Source organism: Corythoichthys intestinalis, chromosome 2, assembly GCF_030265065.1.
Source record: "Corythoichthys intestinalis isolate RoL2023-P3 chromosome 2, ASM3026506v1, whole genome shotgun sequence".
Lineage (NCBI taxonomy): Eukaryota > Metazoa > Chordata > Actinopteri > Syngnathiformes > Syngnathidae > Corythoichthys > Corythoichthys intestinalis.
In genome coordinates this window covers 5691003-5704020 of record NC_080396.1, presented here as the reverse complement: position 1 = coordinate 5704020, position 13018 = coordinate 5691003, and positions in this window count along the sequence as shown.

Below are 13018 nucleotides of genomic sequence, written 5' to 3'. Positions count from 1 at the left end.
ATTGTAGTAGAGAGGCTGAAACAATGACATTTTACGGCTCTCTTCGTCGCGTTTTCCTCGTTCTGAATAGTTCCCCCTCAATGGGCTGAATAGTAAAACCGATGAGCATAGTCTACCGCTGACGTCATCCACCTGTTGGGGACGCTAAAGCCCTATAATGGTAGGCGTGGCTAACCGGCAGATTAAAAGACTAATTTCTCATCATCTGCGCTTTGCTAAATTGTTGTATATAGTCGAATCGTCTCAAAATATGATTCTAATTCACATAATAATGCCATTTAAGACTTTTTTTCTCGTGTCATATGCTCTTTAACTCCAAGCCTTTGTAAAAGTGGGATGTCCTCCTCATAAGAGCTCATTGAATGTGCATGTTTAGCTTTGTGAAATGCGAGCAAAAACACGTTTGTCAGCGCATGGCGCTGTTCTACAATAACTTTATTCCGCCACTTGTCTATAGGGCGAGTGGGGTCCTGTCTGACATCGATAGTTTGATTAATTGCCACATGCTCTGTTTTTTTCGTGCTTTTTAAAGTTGGGATGGCTAAAATTCTTTGACCCTACATAAAATGCGCTGCTCTTATTAGCGACATTGGGATTCTCACGGCAAATGTTGCACCACATTTCCGTGCGAGCATCATTTGCTTCTAGCCATGGTACCTCCTGCAGCCACTTTTCAGCAAAAGTCCTTTTTTTCGGTAGCTCCGGTGATGTCTCTGTCATCTGTCTGTCTTTTGATGGGGGTGGGGGAACACGGAAATAATTACTCAGTGGGGCCCGCCTCTTTGACATTTTGAGAAGTTATTTTCTCGTGTCCGCCGCAAATACAGTGGTCAGCTAGGCCTGTCGCGATAACAAATATTAGTGTGCGATAATTATTCTCATAAATTATTGCGATATGCGATATTATTGCGCCCCCCCATTTTTTTTTCAACCAATTTACAATAACACAGTGAGAATACAGTATACATTCATAGATAAATTCAAAAATACTTTTTAAGAAATCACAACTAAAAACAATAGACCATGCCTCTTAAGTAAAAAAAGACAACAATATTGATACCGCACAGCACCACAGATTAAATAAAATGTGTTAAAAGGAAAAAAAAGAGAGAGAAAAAAAAATTGCACTTTATAACTTAAGCATTTAGGCAAATGAAAACTTTTCCCCGTCATAGCTTCTGCAATGGTGTTCCATAGGGATGCAACGATACAGTTAAGTCATGGTTCGGAACGATTTTTGATACGGGGGTCACGATTTTCGATCCGATTCAATACATTTAATGCTCTGTAAAAAAAATAATAACAATTAAATTTTTTGTTTTGTTTGTTTTTTTTGCTAGCGAGCAAAAATTAAATTGCCATCATATAAACATGTATTTTAGTGCATAATATTTACTGTATGTGCTTACTTCTTACTGATCTGAAAAATGTTTGTACAAAAGAGCTGAGAACAATCTTTACAGTTGGTAAAAGTGAGGCAAGGCACACTGTTGATTGCTACAGCTTTCTTAACAGCTAAGTTTACTACATGAGCAAGACATCCTATTTGTTGTCCGAATCCATCTGTGTCATGTACTGAAATAACAATATTTGCAACATTATCTGTAGTCACTGGTATGGAATGATTTGGCCTTCTTAACTTCCATTCAGTCATGACAGTTTAGAATTCATCGATGTAGTATATTGACTACGTAACCCATAATCACTCTGTGCTCACGTAGCCAATGGCATGGGACGTAGCACATCTAGTGTGCCATTTCATGATATCTAGTGTGTGCGCGCATTAAAAAAGTTAACAAGCGTCGCTGAAGTCACGTCTGCTCATTACTACACAACACCAGCATATGACACAGCGCTCTTAATTTCATTCAGCTGTTTATTGTCAAAGCGAGGTTGTTTGTAGCAGCCTAGTCGGTAACAATGTTTTGGCGGACTTCGTTGTAAATATCCGGCGTTGTGCCGAAAAACAGCCACACGCGTGAAATGTCACTCCTGACGGGAGCACCCACACGTCAACGACACCGGCGCGCTGTAGATGGTCCACAGTCACTCCGGAGCCCTGATGCGGCCGGTATATGTTGAACAACAGGATATAATGGGAACGATTGGCTCCGGCGCTAGTTTTTGCCGGACTTGGAACGAAGATGCATTTTGCGCAGTTGGTAACGAGGAATCCGAACTTTTAACAGCACGTCTGTGCGCGCGAGGCGATAAGTCGCAGCGGAAAAAGTACCGCCTTCATTTTTATATACAGTGCCTTGCAAAAGTATTCGGCCCCTTTGAATCTTGCAACCTTTCGCCACATTTCAGGCTTCAAACATAAAGATATGAAATGTAATTTTTTTTGTCAAGAATCAACAACAAGTGGGACACAATCGTGAAGTGGAACAACATTTATTGGATAATTTCAACTTTTTTAACAAATAAAAAACTGAAAGTGGGGCGTGCAATATTATTCAGCCCCCTTGCGTTAATACTTTGTAGCGCCACCTTTTGCTCCAATTACAGCTGCAAGTCGCTTGGGGTATGTTTCTATCAGTTTTGCACATCGAGAGACTGACATTCTGGCCCATTCTTCCTTGCAAAACAGCTCGAGCTCAGTGAGGTTGGATGGAGAGTGTTTGTAAACAGCAGTATTCAGCTCTTTCCACAGATTCTCGATTGGATTCAGGTCTGGACTTTGACTTGGCCATTCTAACACCTGGATACGTTTATTTTTGAACCATTCCATTGTAGATTTGGCTTTATGTTTTGGATCATTGTCCGCGCCGGCCGACGTGGAAATGCACGATATTAATGGCGTTCCTTGATAAATTTGTAGCATCGAGAACTCTACCAATTTCGGTTCGTTTGTATGTGCATAAAGTTTCGATTGCATGTGCATTTAAGGTTTCTGTGCGATATGGAAGAAATTAATAAGGAACAAACAACTCTTCATATCTGCTCATAGGAATGCTATGACCCCAGAGAGAGGGATAATCCAGTTATCTTCACTCAGGAATGTGGGCGTTGATTTATGATGATTTATGACCCTACCTTTGACCTTTGATTGACAGGTTGACCTTTTGACCTTTGATTGATGGGTTGACATTTGATCCCCACCTGTCACCCCCCTCAATTAAGGGATTACCCGATGTTGCCCTTTGACCTGCACCTGTTGGTAAACAAGGGGGGTTATGGGAAAGTGTGGGTGAGAAGGGAAGTGTGTCCAGGCATGTCCAGATGTCTGGTGAAAGCGATGTGCCCTTTGACCCGTACCTTTTGGGAAACAAGGAGGGGTTATGGGAAAGTGTGGGTGAGAAGGGGGAACGTGTCCAGGCATGTCCAGGCATGTCTGAACAAAACCCCTAAGAACCATGGGATTTGGGTGGGTGTGGTCTGCGTGTAGGCTAGTTTTGTAGCATTGCTAAGTGAACATTTTTTCAATGAGTGGCAACGAGGAAAGATCAACCATGATCAACGAGACGTGTGTAAGCATTAGCCGCGGTTGGTCTGATGCTAATGCGGGGGGACTCAACAAAACTCAGATGTACTTACGACGTGTGCAATATCCGCCAAATGAGGAATTGGAGGTGAACAGACCGTTATCTGACACAGGATCATGGGGGTTCAGATTTAACTATCTGAGGGGGGAGCTGAATTTTTACAGCAAATAGGACGACGTTCGTATACAACCTTCTGAAGTAGCCATACTGAATTCAAACGATTGGGGAGTAATAAATGATCTCATACCTGAAGTGCTGCAAAAATGCCTGAAGTCATCAGATGTCTGGGAAGATCTAAGCATCGTTTGGCTTTCCAGTAGCTCCAAAGGCGGTCAGTTGTTTTACAGGGTGAAGATTGATTCACAAGACGGTATGGAAAAAGAGGATGGCGAAAGCATTGATCAGGATGAGTTGAATTTCCTCTTAGAATCATTTAACAGCGAATGTGGCGTCTTCAACAAGATCCTTTCGGTCCCGCTAGCAGACTGGAGTGAAGCAATGTCTGTATTCTCACCGAGAATCTCCGCCCTCTATCACAGTTCTCGCCTATGGCATAATGTGGTGGGCGTGAAAAAGGCGTTGACGTTTGTCTAACCACGCCTCTAGGGAGAAAAAAAACCCTAAGACCGCACCCCCTTTGTTCCCCTATTGAGTATATTTCATGGTCATCAGAGACTTTTCACCTCACACCAGAGTAGCAACTGAGCCATCTACATTACCTTGTGGAAAAAGATGCAAACTCGTAAACCAGCTCGTCGTATAGCCACCGTTTGGACACCCTTTGGATCTGAGCAGGAGAGGATGAACGGTGGGGAGGATGTGGTCGATGTAGGAGAGGTTTCAATACCAGCGGAGCCAACGGTCCTTAATGAGGGGGACGCCTCATTAACTATGCAACCGGTTTTTAATGAGTCGTCAGTTGCCGGTACCGTCACCGAGAACTCTGAAACCGAAATGTCAGCAGCAATGACTATGCCCGACTCACCCTCCTTTTGGCCTGAGGGAGCCCCTCCACCCACCCGTACTGTGAGAATGAGGAAAAGGGCTGCCATTTTGGAATCAATGCCTTCCTCACCGATCTTCCCATCAGAGGACCGCCTACCACCAGCATCCCCATCCTCACCAGTGTTTCCGGTGAAAAAGGATCCACCTCCTCCTCCTCATTTCCCTGGGGCTTCTGTTAACCCCGCCCCTCCAGAGACAGACACGCCTGTCAAGTTGTACAAGCTTACAAATGATAATAAGATAGTCACAGTGGAAAAGGATACCCCAGAGGCTTCAGAGACCCCTTCTCTTCCAGCACCTCACTATTGGTCTCCAGTAAAGTTGTTCAAGATTACAAAGTACGGTAAGATCGTTTCCAGGGGCGCTAGAGAGGGCTGGTTAGAGGTTGATGAGTACGATTGTATTAAGAAAACGATCTATTACCTCCTCAATCGCGTGCTATCCAAGTACATCAAAGACGAGTGTTACGGCTGTCAGGTGGGACACCCAAGTCAAAAACAACACGCCTGTCTATATATACCAGAAGACTATTATTTCAGTAATCACTTTCAACGTGTGATCCATCGATTGTATTCGCCTAAGTTCCTGCTGAGTATCCATTTCATCCTAAAGCATCACGGACACGTGGTCGACGCTAAAAAAGTTGAAGCTGCTGCTGAGATTATTCTGCTTGAGCTCGAACAGGAAAAAAATATATTGGACAGACTGTCATCGGTGAACATCGATTCATTTACCTTGGAAATTAAACAAAGCTTGGATCAATACTACTTTGGACAAAGTGCAGAGGATTACCTCTTTGGAGTTTGAAGATGGGAAACCTCATCTCGGGGCTAGCCGAGGAGCATCTTACAACGTGTAATTTCAAGGACATTCTTGAGACTTTGAGGGAATTGGAGGAGTGCCTCGGGAGTACAACAGAGGTAGATGTCACAGCGGGTAATCTGAAGGACATTTTGGACAGAACCATTCATTATGAACCTGACTCCGCTATAGATGAAGAAGTGGAGCGAATGTTGTTGCAAATGAGGCGAGTAAGACCCTTGTCCTATATGCTGTTCAATAGAGCTTGGGGAACTTTTGTAAAGTGGTGTGTAAAAATAAGTGCAGTCTGTGCCTGCGAAACAGACTGTAACCGTGATACATGTATATCAGCCGTATGTCTATCTCAAACATGTGGAGAAATAATAGACACCTGGAAGTCCAAAGCCACTTTTGGTCAAGCAATGACAATTATTACCTTATTTGCCGACTCTGTCAAATATTGTCTCAAGAACAACTATCCTGTTGACATACCCTCAGAATTGGCCGGTATTGAAAGTGTAATGCAGATAAAAGTCCGACCTAAGGCCTTAAACAAGATCTCCAACCTCATTTTCACATGATTTGCTTCCTTTTTGAGTAATATCTCCTGATTTGCTTTTCTTTTTTTTAATTATATCTCCTGAATTGTTTCTTTTTGAGTAATGATATGTAACTGACATGTGTTTTACCTTTCTCTCCATGTATCAAATTAAAAAAAAGAATTTAAAAATGGAAAAATACTCCTGTGTTTTTTTTCTTTTGAACATGTATAAAACTGCAGAGTATTACAAGTCTGATTCATTTTCCAACATGGCTCTGAAGAGGCACATGAAGGCGTTATACTTTGACACGACTCACCCTGCTAGTTTCGGGGGTGTGGAAAGATTGCACCGCGGTCTAGAAGATGAAACGGGGAAAAAAATTAAACGCGATGAAGTCAAGGATTTTTTAGCAGGCGAGGACACATATAGCCTGCATAAACCTGCTAGAGTTAAATTTCCCAGGAATAGGGTTTTTGTCTCGAAAGCTCTGAATCAGTTTCAAGCTGACCTTTGTGACCTTCAACCTTCAGTTCAACGATCAGTTTAAATATCTGTTAACAGTCATCGACATGTTTTCTAAAAAGGCCTATGTAAGAGTCTTGAAAAATAAGAAAGCTAACGAAGTGGTTAAAGCGTTCGAATCTGTACTATTAGAGAGCGGCGTACCACGGAAGCTCCAAACTGACGATGGAAAAGAATTTTTTAACCTTACTTTCCAAAAGTTGATGAAAAAACACAAAATTACTCATTTTGCAACAGCCAGCGATTTGAAAGCTTCGGTCGTGGAAAGATTCAACAGGACTTTGAAAACGAGAATGTGGCGATATTTTACAGCTAAAAATACACGTCGTTATGTCGATGTTGTACAAGACTTAGTAACGAGTTATAATGATAGCTATCATTCGAGTATTAAAATGAAACCTAATCAGGTGAATGACGAGACTAGTCCTCAGGTATTTCGGAACTTATACGATAATTTCCCATGCCGAAGTCGCACTAAAATAAAAATGAAGTTTAAAGTAGGCGATATAGTAAGAATATCAAAACTGAGAGGTGTATTCGACAAGAAATATGAACAGAGCTATACGGATGAATTATTTACTATAAAGGAATGCTTGCCACGGACCCCACCAGTTTACAAACTACAAGATTATGACAAGGAGTTGATAAAAGGTTCCTTTTATGAATCCGAACTCCAGAAAGTGAAGATAACAAAAGACCATTTTTTTAAATTTGAAAAAATCCTGAAAAAACGCGTGGTAGGCGGCGTAAGACAATTTCTTATTCGATGGAAGGGTTGGCCTGAGAAATTTGACACTTGGGTACCGGCAGACCAAGTCGTGGACATATAAATTCAAATTAGCCGGCATATTGACACTCATTCGACATCATGAATCCGAATCTAACGGAAGGGTTTTACATGACATTGCCTTCCAATGCCAGTTCCAAGATCTTCACAGACAATTCAATTTCCCGATTCAGAGTAAACCTGGCTCAGCACATTGATCTTGATGGGGAATGGGAGGTTGGGTTATCAGAGTTATCTTATCCACACACATGGTACAATAGTCCTGAATACACGACATCAATCGAATGCCTACATTGTGCCGATGGCACATCAACGTCAAGAGAATATGATAGAAAACAATATCCTATTACAACTCTACAGATTCCTGAAGGATATTACAAAACTTGTGAGGAAATCGGATCGGCCTTAGAGGCAGTTTTACGGGAAAATCTTGACAATGCTGAGATTTTTTACAACTCTCGCATAGGTAGATTTTATTTCAAAGGAAGCGGACATTACAAAATAAAACTTAAACCTCCCTTATCCTATATATTCGGTCTAGAGGAAAATGAGTGGTATTCCTTTGAACCCCACTGGCAAGCAGCCCCCCACGCAGCCGATATAAAAGCGGGTCTGTACCATTTTTACATTTACACTGATGTGATACAACACCAGCTGGTCGGAGACACGCTCGCACCGCTACTGAGGACAATCCCCGTGACAGGGAAATACAAGGACGTTGTTAATGTAACATTTAACCCGGCTCGTTACGTCCCAGTTAACAGAAAGCATATTGAAGACATAGCAATTGAAGTCAAGACCGATCAGAATAAACCTGTAGAATTTAAGTACGGGAAAGTTATCGTTATATTACATTTTAGACCTCGACGAAGATGGTAGTGCTAGCGACACATCCGGATCTCTACCGGTTTGTGGACTACTACGAAAGTCAAGCTGGCGGTTCATTACCTGGTTTTCATGGGACACCTGTTCAATATGGGCGGGGGCTGGGCTCCATCTTTGCTAAACTGTTCCGTTTTGTAAGTCCTCTACTAAGGAAGGGTTTTAGCATGGCGAAGCCTCACCTTCAGACAGGGGCTAAAAACATAGCGACGGATGTTGCAGGACGCGTCTTGGAGAGATTCCAGAAGAAACCTGAGCCTCAAGAAGGTTCCGGTTTAATGGTCTTGGCTCGTAGACCCGCTAGAAGACCTGTTCAAAGACTTGTTAGAAGGGGGCGGAGACGTCCGAAGCAGCGTAAAAAGCGTCGGAGTGTATCTAGAAAGAGATCAGTATCCAGAAGGAAGCGTCGAAGAAGCAACGCGGATATTTTCTCTTAACTCCCTCTGATACAAAATGGCTCTACTTCATCATAAATCACAGGAATGTACCATGGCTGAATTGGATCTTTTCTCTCCCCCTATGACCCAACTTTCAATCGATCATAGCCAGTATGTGGAAATGCTACCGGTCTCTGCCCTCACCGACGACGGACCTATTGAATTTTTTGTGCCAGGCGATGGATCAAAATATCTGGACCTCCCTGACACCCTACTACAGCTTCAGCTAAAAGTCACACGAGCTGATGGGACTGACCTACCACAGGCGGAACGGGTGGGGCTCATTAATTACCCCCTCAATACAATTTTTTCACAAGTGGATGTGTCTTTAGGAGAACGTTTGATCTCCCAAGCCAGTGCCACACACCCTTACCGAGCCATCATAGAAACTTTATTAAACTTTTCCGAATCTTCTCTGAGAAGTCAATTCTCAGCAGGCATGTTCCATAAAGACACAAGTGGTCGAATGGAATCGACAGCTCTCGCAGGAAATGATGTAAATGAGGGTCTGTTGAAAAGATCACAGAGAGTAGTGGGTTCAAGGCCATTCTACCTTGTAGGACCCCTGCATGCTGACATATTTTTTTGTGAGAGACTCTTGTTAAACAATGTGGATCTACGTGTCAAACTCATTAAAGCAAGCGATGATTTTTGCTTTATGACACCTGCTAACAATGATTATCGTCTGAAAATAATAGGGGCTTCTCTCTTTGTAAAAAGAGTAACAGTTTCGCCGGCTGTAGCTTTAGGACACGCCGCGGCTCTCAACAAAGAGAATGCCTTGTACCCCCTGTCACGCATTAGCATAAAAACATATTCTATACCACAAAATTCTCGCACCTGTCAGCAAGATAACCTTTTTCTAGGATCGATACCTCGCTACGTAGTCCTCTCACTTGTGAACCATAACATTTTTGTCGGTAGAAGAGATGGTAATCCTTTTGACTTTGAACATTTTAATTTGGAATATTTAGCTTTATGTCAAGAGGGACGTCAGATCCCAGCGAAAGCCTTTCAACCTCAATTTAACGATGACAATTCTGTACGCGAGTTCTATAACTTGTTTACAGCTACAGGTAGACATTTGAAAGATCTACCTCTCTGCATTGATCATGACGACTTCTCAGCAGGTTACGCATTATACGTATTTAATTTATCTCCTAATGAGGATACATCGGCTTTATCCTTAGTCTCTAGCGGTAGCGTCAGGTTGGAGATGAGATTCAGGGTCGCCCTCCCTCAAACTATAACCCTTATAGTCTACGCATGCTATGACTCTATTTTGGAGATAAATTCGAAGCGTGAAGTGTTGGTGGATTATTACTGAAAAAACATGAATGGGAGAACGTTAGAGACTCTTATGAAACGGGTCCAAGGCAAGTTATTTGGAGGTGTCTATGCTTCGGACGAGTTAAACTACTTAACCCCTACTACGACGACATATTACATCGTGAACACACATCCTCGTCACCAGCCTGGTGAGCATTGGCTCGCACTGACATTGGAAGAGGACGGTGATGCAACATTCTTTGACGCCTATGGCTACCCTCCAGATTTCAATTATTACCCGCAAAGTATCATTTATTTTTTGGAAAAACACTCCCACCGGATATTCTACCATAACTACCAACTACAGCATGAACTGTCCGTGACCTGTGGACAACACTGCGTATATTACTTAAAATGTAAGTGTAGCTCGAATAATGCAAACATTGCTCGATTAGTACCTTTAGCATATCTCAGGTAACACACATGAAATGTATGCACCTTCAAAACAAACCAAATATATAACCTAAACAGAAAACATTGACCCCACTAGAGAAATCAAAGATCTCACAGTAAATGCAGGGTCATCTACAACCTGCCTATTCATTTCACAAATTAGTCTAGCAGGGGGCTTTACCTCCCGACCCAATTTAGTGAAAACTTTAGGTGGTTGGGAACTAATCACTTGACCCTGTGTGGCAATATCTACCTGTGTATCAGTGACACAGTCTGAGGAACGTTGAACCATGTCAGCTGGGGCGAATGAATGGACAATTAGTGTGTCAACCGGTGGTACCGGCAGCTGCACAGACTGTGTTGGCAAAGCATTGGCACAGGGGACTTCAGTCAGAGCAGCATCAGAGACTAAGGGGTCCGTTGACACAACTCGAGGACTGACTGGAGAGCAATCCACAGCTGATCCACTGTCTTGCACGTCATCCGAGACCTCCAGATCACCTTGAACGCTACCAGCCACTGAGGAGCAATCAGACCCCAAGTTGTCATCTTCCAAAGGGAGAAAGTTCACTGGAAGAAGGAGGTTTCTATGGACAACTTTCACTTTAGATGAGACAGGGTCTTTGATGTGATATACATTAATGCCAGGTCTCACAGAAGTCACTTCGTAGACAGCAGAATCCCATTTGTCCGCGATCTTCCTCTTTCCCTTTTCTCCACGGTTGGCAAGCAAGACTCTGTCACCAACAGTGAGTGAAGATCCTTTCACGTTGCGGTCATACAGTTTCGCTTGACGCGCTTGTTCAGTTCGACTGTTCTGCTGGGCAATGTGTGCTGCTACGGACAGGTCGTGCTTCAATCGAGAGACAAACTCCCGATGACTGACAACACCATCCAAGGGGAGTACATGCTGGAACATGACATCAACGGGTAGACGAGGAATTCTCCCAAACATGAGAAAAAAAGGTGCAAAACCAGTTGTCTCATGCTCGGTGCAGTTGTAACAGAACGTCAGCATGCGAAGCATTTGAGGCCACCTGGACTTGGAATGAGAGGGAAGAGTCCTTATCATGCTGCCAAGAGTTCTATTGTACCTCTCAACAACCCCATTACCCATCGGATGGTACGGGGTAGTGTGTGACTTTTGAATGCCCGCCATCTCCAAGAGCTCTTTCATGAGGCGACTCTCAAAATTTGCCCCTTGGTCCGAGTGGATGCGTTTAGGGAAGCCGTAGATGCAGAAAAAGTCATCCCAGAGACGACGGGCTACCTGCTTGGCAGACTGGTTCTTGCATGGAAAAGCATGTGCCATCTTGGAAAAATGATCGGTAACCACTAAGACATCCACACACTTCTTGTCAGTTTGTTCTGCAGTCCAAAAGTCAACGCACACCAATTCCATAGGCTCGGTGGTGCAGATACTTTCCAGGGGTGCACGGTCGTTGGGCTCAGGGGTCTTACCGACCACACATCGTAAGCAATTTCTCACATGGTTCACAATGTCATGCTCCATCCCTGTCCAAAAGAATCTTTGCCTTGCAAGTGAGAGAGTGCGAGCTTGTCCTTGATGGCCAGCTGAGTCGTGGATGCCCTGAAGAACCTGGGATTTGAGGGAATCAGGAACAACGAACTGGTGAATGGTCTTACTGAGGTGTCGGTCTTTCTTGACTTTGTAAAGCAGACCTTCGCGGATCGAGAATTTGGACCAAAGTCTCAGAAGTTTCATCACACCACGTGGTTCTGCAGTTCGTTCATGTTTTGTGGGCCTCTTGTGACGATGGATGTAGAAGAAGACTCTGCTCAAGACACCATCTTGCTCTTGTGAATTAGCCAACTCACTTTTAGGCAAAGAAGTGAGCTGATCATTATTGACAAGCTGGGGAATGGCAGGACCTGTGGCACTCACTTGGCTAACACCACCTGAGATGTGTGCATCCAACACAGCAGAGACATCCAAGGCGGGAACGTTCCCTTGAGGTGAGGATGGAGGGGCAAGTGTTTCTGCACTGGCTTGGTCAACAACCATAAGGCAATTTGTTGTGCACCGAAAAGCATCCTGTACACTCCTATCCACCATTCCATTCACTTGGTTGAGCAGAGACACATAAGGCTCAGTTACAAGACGGTGGGCAATGCATGACTGGACAAATGGTTCTCTACTCAATGCGTCAGCAACCACATTTTTAGTGCCAGGGACATAGTTCAGGTCAAAGCTGTACGCGGCAAGCTTTGAAACCCAGCTCTGTTCACATGCATCAAGCTTAGGTTTGGTGAGGATGTACGTTAGCGGATTATTGTCCGTCCAAACTGTGAAAGACCGCCCCTTGAGCCAATGGCTAAACTTGTCACAGACAGCCCACTTGAGAGCGAGAAACTCAAGACGATGTGCAGGATAGTTCAGCTGGGCATGAGATAGCGTCTTGCTTGCAAATGCCACCGGTCTAGCAAACTGTCCATTAGGAGGCAGTTGTGAGAGAACAGCTCCTAATCCATCGAAGGAGGCATCAACAGCGAGAATGAAAGGTGCATCAAAATCTGGATGAGCCAGGGTGACACTTTGTACCAGTTCCTGCTTCAGAGTCTTCAAAGATTCTTTGCACTGTTCAGTCCAATCTGCAGGGGACAGTTTCACATAGCCTTTCTTGAATTTCGGTTTGCGGCCTCTTCCCCTCTTCGACGGGTCAGGTGGTTCAGCCACAAGGTTGAAAAGTGGTTTAGCCTTAGCTGAACATGCCTCAATGAAGTGATGGTAATAGAGGACCATGCCCAAGAATGATCTAATTTTCCTAGCAGACGGTGTTCTTCCATCAGGATCCATCAAATCACTTTCCTGAA